At 35.9% G+C, this 14366-nt stretch overlaps 1 pseudogene; it reads right to left on the bottom strand.

The window, feature by feature from the left end:
- LOC134716457 (uncharacterized) lies at nucleotides 1–2022 on the bottom strand (annotated as a pseudogene).
- Between the last annotated feature and the right edge of the window lie 12344 nt (nucleotides 2023–14366).

Here is a 14366-nt window from a genome sequence, read left to right as displayed (position 1 = left end):
TCATATAAAAAAGGACTTAACTGGTGGAAAGACCATCAATGGTTCTCTGAACAATTGGTTTTTAATTTTCTCTGCTTTTCTTTTCTCTCGAAGCTCCTTTCGTTTCAACTTGTTTTTCTCGTCTTCCTTTTTCTTTTTTTCCTTTGAGTCGAGCTCTTCTTGAATCTCTTTTGTTGATAAAATTCTCGCTTTTCCGTCACCTTTCCTCCTTTTGGTTCTACTACTTACATCTTTTGTTTTTGGCACGACCAAGACCGAAACCAGATCGTCTGGAATAAGTCCAGCTTTAACTAAAGGATGAGATGATGGTTCAGGACAGTGGGATGGTTGCACATTGAGAGATGAGGACGACATTGAATTTATACTTTCATTCGACACATTAATTGGCAAAGTAGAATCGCTTGAAGAACTAGACATAGTACATGAGATCTTCAGGTTTTTCCATGTATGAAACACAACGTCACCTTTAACCATCGTATTGCTGGAAAATGCATTCTCATATTTACGCTTCTTACGAGGTGTCAAAGCGGATTCAATGGCTGATAATGCTAGTTCTGGTGGACATATAGTTGAACTAGATGACTCAATTTCGTTTGACGATTGTGTAGCCTCAGAGGTAGTGTGGATTATAGGAGATAAAATACCGTCGGCACCAACTTCTAAATCCATGACGGTTGTTACGCCCGTGTTACTTGTAGATGGCATCGCTGATACTATGTGCTCTGACTCGTTTTCTGTATTAAATGTGGTATTGTCCTCAATAGCTGACAGTTCGGATTCGTCCGTTGGTTCGTCATTTAAAGACAAATCAAGGTCATCCGGGTTGACATCATTGCCCCCTCTGAACAGCAAAGTCTTGTCAATCGCGTTGGGATCAAAAGGATATATGCCACACTTTTTGAATCCTTGTGTAATGCAGGCCATAGTAAAACTTCTCTCAAATATAACCTTAAAGATTGAGCTGACATTTTTCTTTGATACCCACAGGTCGGATTTAAGCATTTTTGCATTACTAACTTGTTTTGCGGTTTCAATTTTCATATTTTTGTATACTGCCACATCTAAAGGTTGCAAAATATGTGTTGTTTTAGACGGTAGGCAAAGAAGAATGACGTCATTCTTAAGAGCACTATCAATGAGCATCGGGCTGATGTGAGAGATAGCACCATCTTGCAATAGCATAATCGGACGTTCCTTTACACAGTGCTGCAAGAAGACTTTTTCAAACCACTGAAAATAGGTTTCCTTGTCCATGAAACCGCTGTCTGTTGTAGCATATGCAGCGTTGATGGGTCCATTTTTATGGTATGCTCCTCCTGGGTATCCACCACTAAAGATAAGCATAGGTGGTAAAGAGTGTCCTGCGGCATTGACGCAGCAATGTACAGATATATGCTCACTTGTTGCAATGCTTATGGAATGAGCGTGCTTGAAACGTTTTGGCACAACGACACGTTGACCAGAGCTTTTGTTTAGACTGAGACCTGCTTCATCGCAATTATATAACCGCTCAGGCTTGTCCTTAAGATCATTAGTTTCAAGAGTTGATTTAAGGAGCTTAAAATAGTCTCTCATAGTTTCGACATTTCCCATTGCAGCTCGTCCGCGATCTAATGGATCCGGTCTTCTCAGTGATATTTCGGGTTGTCTTTTTTTAAACCCCCTTCACCATTTCTCTGTGGGTCCAGACTCATTAAAGACTCTTGCCCCGGGATGCTCTTTGGCAATGCACCAAGCGAATCCTATGACCTGGGATACCGACAGAGGGAATCCTCGTTGTGCCATGTATTCAATGTAGTTCACGAGTGATATTTCATCTTCGGACGTCAAAACCGTAGATGCGCCCATTTTAGCATCCATGGCAACTTTTCCCTTTACTCTGTCGGAGAGAGTCATTCTAGGTACGTTGTATGTTTTGCTGGCCTGGGCTATTGACATCTGTCCTAACTTAGCCGCCTTATAAGCTTTGGACATATCCTCTTGGTTCCACTGACAAAGTTTTTTGGGCTTTTGTTTCTCCATTGCCTGAAATCAAAAGACATGTTTAGACGGAGTTTGGGATCCAAAATGGGGGTGGGGGTGGGGGTGGGGGTATGCCAAAGAAAAACACAACCAAGGAAATAACACTAAAGGAAACAAGAAAAGCCCAATCATATGGGCAGTTTTAGTTGGACGTTAATGACTTTAACAAAACAGTATGACAGTTCAAAAAAAATATCCTCCGAACAAATCAATAAAGAAAACAGGTCTGACAAATATTTCTCTTAAAGACGAACAGAGGGAGTGTTGACTTAGGAAAAGCTTCTTAACATTAAGGTGAAGTAAAACACGTTATTTGACTGTTTTCTTGTATATTTGTGACGAATCTTTGGACATAACTATTGGAAAAAATTGGCAGACTTTAAGTCGTCAGTATCGTCTTAAAGTCGTCATCTCAGTTTCAGTCTATTTGTGGCTTTTTTGATGAAATTAGGGAATTCCATTTTTGTTCTAATTCAAGACAAACTATTTTTGGATAGAATAAACTTGGAAGAATGACGTCACGTATCAAAATGGCATCGTACGGTACCATCGCCCAAAACATGCAAAATTTCAGGAATGCATCGCCCAGCATGCCATCAATACCATTTTTTACAGGCCCCAAACATCGTACAATGGAGGCTACGTGAAGCGTAAATATAATAAAGCATTAATAAGGAATAAAAATATATACTTACGGCTTCAAAATCAACCGCTTTTTAACTTTGCCTCGAGCTCGTGTATTGTAAAGCGAGAATATCGCGTGATTTCCAGACGACGACTTTAGGCCTGTGACGACATAAGGACGGTGTACGTTAATGTTAAACCATTTAAACGGAAAAACCAACGGTCTAATCTATATAAAAACGAGAAGCATGGTTGAGCCGTAAGAGCAAATGGATAAATACATTCAGACAAACAAAATCTAGGGAGTTTTTTCATATATGTTATGTGAAAATGACAATAAAAATGATGGTCGTAGTGTGAACGTAGTAAGGTCGTGAGAATAGCGTGATGAGGACGGCAAGGGCGTGCTAGAATCGTACTATGGTCGTGAACAGCGTGGTAAAGTCGTAGTGGAAGCGTAGTTGGGTCGCGGTGAGAACGTGGTGGTCGTAGTAAGGTCGTGATAACGTCGCTGTGAGATCGTAGCGTAATCTCTCTGAATAGAATCACGCTTTCGCTACGCTCTCGCTACGATTGTACAGCGACCTTTGCGATCTTACTACGATCTTAGTGCGCTCTCACTACGCTTCTACCACGACATAATTTCGCCACGACCGCACCACGATTGTTTTGAACATGTTCAAAGTTGGCCACGCTCTTCACGATCTTGAAGACCTCATCACGACCGTGGTACGACCTTACTGCGACCTACACGATCGTACCACGATCATCAAAATTTGCATTTTTTTCACAGATCGTGGTGCGATCTTGGCCTAGTGGGACTGGGGTATTATCGAAATCGTCTAATTGTTTAACGTGAAACTTTATATTTGCAGATACGAGGTTGAATCCAACTGCGTTTGTTTTGGAAACTAATGAGGTAACTGTTAGCATGTAAAAGAAATATTCACTTACTTGTGTTGGAAATATAAAGGCCAAATATGCACCTAAAGAAACACCACCGTCTAAATCTGAAAAGTTGTAATGGAAAGTTGATAACGTTTTTTTGTCTTATATCAAAGTTTTTATTTTCTCCCCAAAAATCATGTGTTGAAATGAACACTAAATTCTCAATTTTACTAAACGGTCAATTGATTGTCACCTTAATTAAGTTGGAGCTCTTTTAGATATTTATACTTCTATATTATATAACTTATGACTTTAGACTTATCACATGTGTTAAGACTTAAACATGCAGCACGACTGATGGCATATGTTGAGTATAAATTGATTACCCTTGGTAGCACCTGATATAAACCCTTTTTCTCAGTGTTCGTGTTCATTAGTCTTTATTTTTCTATATTGTGTTTTGTTTACTGTTGTTCGTCTCTTTGTTTTTTTTCTTTATTTACAATGACAACGTTACTTTGTTTTCGACTTTTGATTTTGAGTATTCATTGAGTGATACTGAGTATTGATTTCAAAACGGTAGGAACAGTAAGGTTAAACAAGTTTAGTCAAGTATAATGCCAAAGTGTTTTAGAAGGGATAAGTGGCATTATCCGAACATAAAGTATGTTTGAAGTAGAACAGTAGGATTTCCTTCCAGGGAAACAGGTTTCTGTTTATCACCCTTTGTGCTCGGGTCAATTTGTATATGTCGTAAGGATTATAAATATGTCTAGCTAGATTAGTAAGGTTACAAATAATTTATTTACTCGAAATAAAATGAATTATGCACAAAGAAATCATACTTGTGTAATCTTCTCCTGATTACAAAATATAAAAGTACAATAAATACAATGTTAACATTAAATGCAGGATTTTGAAATTAACAACATACGATTTTAAATCGTTATGATGATGATGATGATGATGTCGCTGTTGCTGCTGCTGATGTGATAATCTATTTGTTATACTTAAACTATAGCATCAAAGTACATCATATAATATAAAATTTGTAAAATAAAACCTATTGAAAGGAATAATAGTTTCATCGCCGTTTCTCAAAAGATACACGGTTATATACAGTTGTTGTCCTTTCGAACAGTTATATTTTATTGGCTATGTAGTGGACCAGTTTAGATCAGTTCTCAAATATTACTGTCATTTGATTTCATATTCCTTGGACCTTGGCAATCCAGCTTACCGAGACTAAAATAATTAATTAAGTCTTTGTTTATATAAATATCAAGATAAGCTGTATCTGTGCTGTTTAAATAGGCCTGTTTGAGGATTTTGTGAAAATGGGACGTGTATACATTTGATGATAAAAAATAACACTTTACAATTCCGTGGCACATTTCTGTATACACCTTCGACACTTTCTACATATTACAATGTATGTACCAAGTCAGGAATATGACAGTTTATATCCATTCGTTTAACGTGTTTGAGCTTTTCAATGTGCCATTTGGTTAAGAACTTTCCGTTTCGAATTTTTCTTGTGGTTTGGTATTTTTTGTTATTTTACTTATTTCATCAGGAACGGCCAAACACCCACATTACAATGACCTTGAATTTGATATACAATAATATTTAAATAGATACATGTATGCATATTTTAACCATTCTACAAGTATTTACTTAGCCCAACATCGACAAACATAAATTTTATACCTTAATTGATGTGGCGACGTCTTGTGCTTTTACATCAAATTATGATGCAGAAGAGGGAGAATTGATGAAACTAACATTATGTTTCATCATGATAAAAATATTTTTAAAAAGTCTATAAATAATGGTCTTGTAACATTAATCTTGCATCACTACCGCATTGTTAGCTGTGTGGCACCGTTAAAGTCCACAATTCCTCTAAAGTCCACAACACCGCTAAAGTCCACAACAATTTCCCGCTAAAGTCCACAACGCCGCTAAAGTCCACAAACTTTCCGCTAAAGTCCACAAAATGACCTCCGCTTTAGTTCACAAGAAAACGCCGTTAAAGTCCACAATAACAAGTTCCGCTAAAGTCCACAAAAAAGCACCGTTAAAGTCAAAACATTTACGAAAGCGTGTTAGGGACATAGTAAACATAAAATTTGTAATGAAATATTTTTCAAAGTCGAAATTTTGACATTCCAAATTTTAAAATTTCGAATAAATCTCGAATTTTTTACCTTCTCAAATTTTTGAATTCCGACTAAAAACTTTTTTAAAACTCGCAATTTTGACTTTTCTCAAACGCAAAATTCGACTTTTCTTAGACTCAAAATTTCGACTTTACTTCAAACGCAAAAAAGTACTTTCTTAAACTCCAAATTTTGACTTTTCTTATGATGCGTTCACACGTTATTCGCATTACTGTCCGAACGTCGTCAACTTTTAATTCGCATCAACAATAACGGATTTCTAAGGCGAATTGGTTAGTGCGAATTAGACAATTCAAATCAATTCGAATTAAAAAGGAAGAGTGTGTGAACACGATAAGCGAATTCGATTGGCCTTCGATTCGAATCAAATGTACGTGTGGACAACATATCGACTTTTTTAAAACAAAAACAAAAAACTTTTAAAACTGAAAATTTCGTCGTTTCCTCACTATTTAAACATAGGCTGTTAGTAATCAAACAAAGCTACTAGTATTACAATTTTAGGAGGAGAAGACATGGACGCAAATTAAAAAGCAACCGAGGATCCAGACATTTTGCCAATTTATTTGCAGAAATTCGTTTGGTTCTAAAAATATGATAAGGATAATATTGAAGAGTTTCATTCGGAAAGAACATGCATGTTGACAGAATTTTTTAGTTTGAATAAATTTCCAGATTTAAGAATGTCAAAGTTTCAAGTTATAGTCAAAATTTCGAGATTTAAATAGTTAAAATTTCGAGATTTGAATAGTTAAAATTTCGAGATTTGAATAGTTAAAATTTCGAGTTAAAGTCGAAATTTACAGATTTGAAATGTCAAAATTTCGACTTTGAAAAAAGAAGTTCACTGCTAATTTTATTTCTACTATATATTAAAAGAAGGTATGGTATTATTGCCAATACGACTGAGACCAGACAAAGCCGTTTGCAATGCGATAGAGCGGACCGTGATAGAATTACTTTCCGACAGTACATGGTCATCTCGAGTATGCCGACAGTTTTCCAACAGATAACTTCCGTCAACGTCGGTTCACTATCTAGTCACTGTTTGATCTCTATCGAATTTGATTCGGAAGAATCGGGACGCAGTCGTGACAGACGCGATCGAATTTCACCAGGTAAAGCTGGGGTCACACATTCACGATTTTTACTACCGTTCTTGATAGGACCATTCCCGATTAAAATTTATTAAAAGTCTGATCAAGATCCTGTGAATCGTGGATGGAAATTCAAACTTAAATTAAAATTTGTAAAAAAAAAAATTTGATCACGACAACAATCAGATAGTATTCAGGAAGCACCGATATTCAACCGTTTCTAAGCGAATTAGTCCCGATAATACCGTTCTGAATCCGCTTCTAATCCGATTTGTGTTTTTCGCCAGGTAAAATTCGACCGAGTCTGTCCCGACTCTACCGAATGTTATCCGACTGAGATCAGACAGTGACCGGACAGTAAACCGACGCTGACGGAAGTTATCCGTTCGAAAACTGTCGGCATATTCGGGATGATCAAGTACTGTCGGAACGTAATCCTATCATAGTCCGCTCTATCGCATTGCAAACGGCTTTGTCTGGTCTCAGTCGTATTGTATTCTCTAATTGTCGGGACTCTGACGTGGGTATCATTGACGAATTTCGTATTAATAACGGGACTGTTTCGGAACGGTTTCGGCAAAAAACGGTTCGCAATCGACAAGATCTGGATGCAATCTGGACTCAATCGGCAGAAAAACAACTATGAAAAATTACTCCGGATCATTCCCGTTCCACAGGACACCGTCCAGAATACACAAGACATTGTTCGGAATTCGATCCGATACAGCAGAATCTGTCACGACAAAGCCACGATTGTAATCCGACTAGACAAAATCGGCTGAGTTGCCCCGAATGTTACGGGACGCACCTAACTGTCGGGATGCTTTGCCGAACTATTCGGACCCTTCCCGATCCGTAGGAATCTGTTACGAACTAAAACGAATGCGTTCAGACAATGATAGGACATTCCAGATAATTGAGGATACTAATCCGACTTTTTCACTTTTCGTGTCGTATTGCTGTCTGATCTCAATCGGGAGCAATAATCGGCAATGTGTGAACCCCGCATAATGCGGGGTTCACACATTGCCGATTATTGCTCCCGTTTGAGATCAGACAGCGATACGACACGAAAAGTGAAAAAGTCGGATTAGTATCCTCAATTATCTGGAATGTCCTATTATTGTCTGAACGCAGTCGTTTTAGTTCGTAATAGATTTCTTATTGTCGGGAAGGGTCCGAATAGTTCGGGTAGCAATACACAGTTAGGAGTTTAGTTTCGCATTATGGCCCCTGTGGATTTTTCAAATAGGAAAGTTATTGTGAAATAAAATTCATTTTTAGACAGATGAGTGCTAATTTAGCCTTCAAAGGTGGTTTATAAGAGCATCAAGATTAGTTTTTACATGTTTTATGGGCTGTTTTCTGTTTGACAGTCCGTATTTTCATAGCTAGACCGGCCATCGGTCCAGAAATTAATGTACTGTTTACAAACACTCTTTTTCTACACGAAGTTTTTGACGCAATTTTACAAAAAAATGAGATGAAAGACATATGATTTTCATTGGATTTGCTGAATGATATATGTACACAGTTTCAGAAAAGGTATTACTTCAAGCAATTGAAATTCTACTTTTAGTCCAATTTTGGGGAAATATGTGACATCTTTCCCCCCCTTTTTGCATTTTTTTATAACAAATAAATGCAGATTGTTGCCATGGATACACCAAAAAGAAATTATATTTTACCATTTTATATACTGGAAATAAAATCTATGGAAGATTCTGATTACATACATATGCCCATATATGACACAAACAGTAAGCTTCATATTGCAAGAAAGCAATGAAAAGGGAATGGTAAAATTCATAAGGGCAAATTTTAGTATTTTTTCCTAACTGTTTATTGCTACCTTATGGCATACTTACCAAGCTCAGAATTGTATAATTTAAGACTTTTCATGCCACAAATCTATTGATATTTAGATTCAAAATCAACTTCTGAGTAAATTAAGTGTTTAACAATGACAATATGTGTCAATTTTCTTGTTTACAGTCCTTAGCAACCAAAATTAGACATTTTGACACTAGGCTTTTATTTGTTCTCTATCGGCTAAACGTTTGCTTCTGATGGATTGGGCTGCATGTAGTAGCCCAAGTATTGAACGCGTTGGTTTTTTTCTTTCGAATATATTATATTATTGTTTTTATCAAGATTTCATGTTACATTTTGGCATATATTAGATGTATAGTTAAATCAGATGTAAGAAATTGATTCCCTATCACCAAGTTTTTTAATCAAGTCTTTGGTATGCAATAAGCATAAAGATTAACATTTTTATGCTTAGAATTGCTCAATTTTGTACAATGGTGCATCATCAGAGATCTTATTATGATATTCAACATTAAAAAACTGACAAAAGAGGTACAATTGTTAAGATTTGGCTAAATATTGAGGTAGGGACAAGATTTTACACTTTGACTTGGCACCTTTCTTAAAATCAGTTTTTATCGCGTTTCAGTGTCAACTGCTAACCTTCATAAAATATTCATTACTCAACCAATTTTCAAAAATAAAAGGCCAATTTACTCGTTTTAGCTAGAAGAACTCAGAAAATAAGTTAAAAGGGAGAATTTGAAAAAAATATTTACTATTAAGGTAGCAATACACAGTTAGGAGTTTAGTTTCGCATTATGGCCCCTGTGGATTTTTCAAATAGGAAAGTTATTGTGAAATAAAATTCATTTTTAGACAGATGAGTGCTAATTTAGCCTTCAAAGGTGGTTTATAAGAGCATCAAGATTAGTTTTTACATGTTTTATGGGCTGTTTTCTGTTTGACAGTCCGTATTTTCATAGCTAGACCGGCCATCGGTCCAGAAATTAATGTACTGTTTACAAACACTCTTTTTCTACACGAAGTTTTTGACGCAATTTTACAAAAAAATGAGATGAAAGACATATGATTTTCATTGGATTTGCTGAATGATATATGTACACAGTTTCAGAAAAGGTATTACTTCAAGCAATTGAAATTCTACTTTTAGTCCAATTTTGGGGAAATATGTGACATCTTTCCCCCCCTTTTTGCATTTTTTTATAACAAATAAATGCAGATTGTTGCCATGGATACACCAAAAAGAAATTATATTTTACCATTTTATATACTGGAAATAAAATCTATGGAAGATTCTGATTACATACATATGCCCATATATGACACAAACAGTAAGCTTCATATTGCAAGAAAGCAATGAAAAGGGAATGGTAAAATTCATAAGGGCAAATTTTAGTATTTTTTCCTAACTGTTTATTGCTACCTCGGCAAAGCACCCCGACAGTTAGGTGCGTCCCGTAACATTCGGGGAAACTCAGCTGATTTTGTCTAGTCGGATTACAATCGTGCCTATGTCGTGACAGATTCTGCTATTATATCGGATCGAGTCCCTAACAATGTTCTGTGTATTCGGGACGATGTCCTGAGGAACGAGAATGATCTGGAGAAATTTTTCATTGCTGTTTTTCTGCCGATTGGGTCCAGATTGCATCAAGATCTTGTCGATTGCGAACCGTTTTTGCCGAAACCGTTCCGAAACAGTCCCGTTATTAATTCTAAATTCGGCAATGATATCCACGTCAGAGTCCCGACAATTACAGAATACAATACGACTGAGACCAGACAAAGCCGTTTGCAATGCGATAGAGCGGACCATGATAGGATTACGTTCCGACAGTACCTGGTCATCCCAAGTATGCCGACAGTTTTCGAACAGATAACTTCCGTCAGCGTCGGTTCACTGTCTTGTCACTATCTGATGGCTGATGGATTACATTCGGTAGAATCGGGACGCAGTCTCGAATTTTACCTGGCGAAAGATACAAATCGGATTAGAAGCGGTTTTAGAACGGGATTATCGGGATAAATTCGCTTGGACACGGTTGAATTTCGACGCTTCCTAAAGAATATCTGATTGTTGTCGTGATTAAAATGTTTTTTTACAAATTTTAATTGAAGTTTGAATTTCCATCCACGATTCATAGGATCTTGATCAGACTTTTTATAAATTTAAATCGGGAATGGTCCTGTCAAGGACGGCAGTAAAAATCGAGAATACGCGACCCTAGCTTAAAAGCTACAAATTAGATTAGAAGCGGATTGAGAACGGGATTAAAGGGATACATTCGCTTGAAAAAGGTTGAATATCGAAGCTTCCTGAACAATATCTGACTGTTGTCGTGATTAAATTATTTGTTTTACAAATTTTAATTAAGGTTTAAATTTCCATGCACGATTCACAAGATCTTGATCAGACTTTTGACAATTTTAATCGGGAATGGTCCTGTCAAACTGAGACGGCAGTAAAAAACGTGAATGTGTGACCCCAGCTTAAAGCCCACGTCCCACTAGACCACGATTGCACCACGCTCACCTCGATCTAAAAACAAATCAGAACGTGGCGAGGTCGCGGTATGAGCATGATTAATATCGCAATACGATCTGTGAAAAAAATGTAAATTTTGATGATCGTAGTACGATCGTGTAGATCGCAGTAAGGTCGTATCACGGTCGTGGTGTGGTCTTCAAGATCGTGATGAGCGTGGCTAACTTTGAACATAGTATTTTTGATAATTTACCTTTTGCTTATATTGAAATTATTTTTAAAACAAAATAAAACAATATATGAAAAATCTTGCATGTCTGCTTTTTTTTTTTTTTTTTTTTTTTTTTATCAAAATCACTCACGTGTACGTTATAATGTCATTTTTTTTTAGTTTGAAGTAAAGTCGAAATTTAAAAGGTGAAATTTTGCGTTCGAGAAAAGTCGAAATTTCGAGTTTAAAAAAAAATTAAAAAAATTTGAATTTTTACTTCGTCGTAATTCAAAAAATTGAGAAGGTCAAAAATTCGAGATTAAGTCAAAATTTCGACTGAAAAATATTTCATTACACATTTTATGTTTACTGTGTTTCTAATACGCTTTCCTAAGAAATACTTTGAAAAAACAAGAGTTCATGTTTTTTATTAGATATATATACTATTGGCAGTATAAAACCAGCGAATTGATCTTTTGATAATAAAAATAAAATGTTTTGACTTTAACGGTTCTTTTCTGTGGACTTTAGCGGAACTTGTTATTGTGGACTTTAACGGCGTTTTCTTGTGGACGTTAGCGGAGGTCATTTTGTGGACTTTAGCGGAGGTCATTTTGCGGACTTTAGCGGAAATTTTGTGGACTTTAGCGGCGTTGTGGACTTAAGCGGACAATTGTTGTGGACTTTAGCGGTGTTGTGGACTTTAGAGGAATTGTGGACTTTAACGGTGCCACATAGCTGCTTTGTATACTGGTACACCCACAATCACATTTGTATTTGAAATACATTTCTGCTCTTAGAAATGGACGTTTTATTAACCCTTTAGTAATTCATAAATTATCTTCGATATTCGCAGTAAGCAAGATCAAGTTATTTCCCATACTACGAGAAGCACTAGTAATTGAAACGATTAACTAGTAGCTTTGTTTAAGTTATCATTTCTTTCGATATTTTAGCGTAAACATTTGCTAAATTGATTTCAATGTACTTCTATGTGCCATTCTTATTCCACTAATCGATATTAAAGCAAGATCGGAATCAAATTAATAAATAAATGGTTGTTTATCTGCGTGTGTCTTCCCTTAATCGGGAACCTCGTCAACGATGGTCTTAGTGTACACCTTAATATGTGTTTTGCTCACATGTTATTAGCAAATTTGATTTCAAGGGGTAAATGTAATTTCCTGTTTACAAAACTAAGGATTTTTTTTAATTCCAGGCACAGATTACCTTATCCATATTTGGCACAACTTTTTGGATTTTTTTTATCCTCAATGCTCTTCAAATTTGTACTTGTTTGGCTTTATAAATGTTTCCATTTGAGCGTCACTGATGAGTCTTATGTAGACGAAACGCGCGTCTGGCTTGCTAAATTAAGTCCTGGTACTTTTGATAACGATTTAAACCACTGGGTCGATAAACCTGCTGGTGGACGTTTCGTCCCCGAGGATATCACCAGCCCAGTAGTCAACATTTCGGTGGTGACATGAATATCAATCATGTGGTCATTTTTTTATAAATTTCCTGTTTACAAAACTTTTGAATTTTTCGAAATTTTATAAATTTCCTGTTTACAAAACTTTTGAATTTTTCGAAAAACTAAGGATTTTCTTGATACAGGCATAGATCACCTTAGCAATATTTTGCACAACATTTTGGAATTTCGTATCCTCGATGCTCTTCAATTTTGTACTTGTTTGGCTTTATAAATATTTCGAGTTGATCGTCACTGATAAGTCTTATGTAGACGAAACGCGCTTCTGACGTGCTAAATTATAGTCCTGCTACTTTTGATAACTATTTAACAAATCTTAATGCATCATTAACATAGTTTTTTTTACCTTGGCGATTACTAATGTACATGCTTGAAACATTATATATGAGAATCAAATTAAATTTAAGCGTTTTCTCTTCAAATCGATGTAAATTTGATATATTCTAAGTTTCTTTGGTGTCCAAAACATGCATGAAATGTTATATTCAATGAATGTCTAATGTTATCGTATTTGCAGAATGCACGACTCGAATTTCGAGAGCTGGAGAAGGAAAGTCTACTTCGTCTTAATTTTAATGTTTATGTTAAATTTACTGTGTAGGAATATGTGTTCACTCTATTAACGTACAACAATTCATTTAAAATTTTACCAGATTAAAAAATATTTCAAAATAATTATGTAGTGTTCGTTTCCAGTAAACTGAACATTTGTCGTCATCAAAAATGCAAATGTAATTACCCTTACCACTCTGATATGACACAATACAAATTCATTAATTTGGTATTGCACATTACATTACATGAACCAATGTGAAATTCTGACACGACCAATACTTAGCTCATCAGATGTTTTGAAATATTAACATCTCTGTGTCAGAAACACTTTGCGTAGTAATTGATGCCCACAGATTTGATGTCATCTATTTATTACTCATTGTGCATCATTCTCATGTTCTACTGGCATTTATTCTTTTATAACAGGCCTGCAATTGACCGATAAACTGACATAGACTTCTTCGTTGTAATATAGCTAAAGGTTGGGAAAAGTGCACTGTCGAGAAAAAGAAACCCTTTAATTTAAATTGATGGCTATATGCTAAAGGTCATCGCTGAGGAGGTAATAGATAAGATAACATTGCAAACCGAGAATATGGGTATACTGAATGTTTTGTTGTTATTGTCTTTTCAATTGAAAGATAATAAACGATATGACGTCATGAACGTATCAGTCACTTAAATTACTCCGGCGGGGTTAGTCTATACCTATTGTTAACTTAGATTGAGGATCATTCACTAATTTTATGTTAAAACCGGATAGAATAAAAACTCATGAAAGATACCGAATTGATAATTCTGTACGTTAGACGCACGTTTTGTCTATAAAGACTGATCAGTGACGCTCGAAAAAAGGAAAAAAGTGGAATACAAAATGAAGTTGCAAAGCTTGGAAGAACTGAGACCTTAGACTCTTCAGTTTAATTATGTATATCTATTATAAAGTCATTTTATGAAATTTACCGTTTGC

Source organism: Mytilus trossulus, chromosome 4, assembly GCF_036588685.1.
Source record: "Mytilus trossulus isolate FHL-02 chromosome 4, PNRI_Mtr1.1.1.hap1, whole genome shotgun sequence".
In the NCBI taxonomy this organism is placed as follows: Eukaryota; Metazoa; Mollusca; class Bivalvia; order Mytilida; family Mytilidae; genus Mytilus; species Mytilus trossulus.
This window is presented reverse-complemented; position numbering and strand designations above follow the sequence as displayed.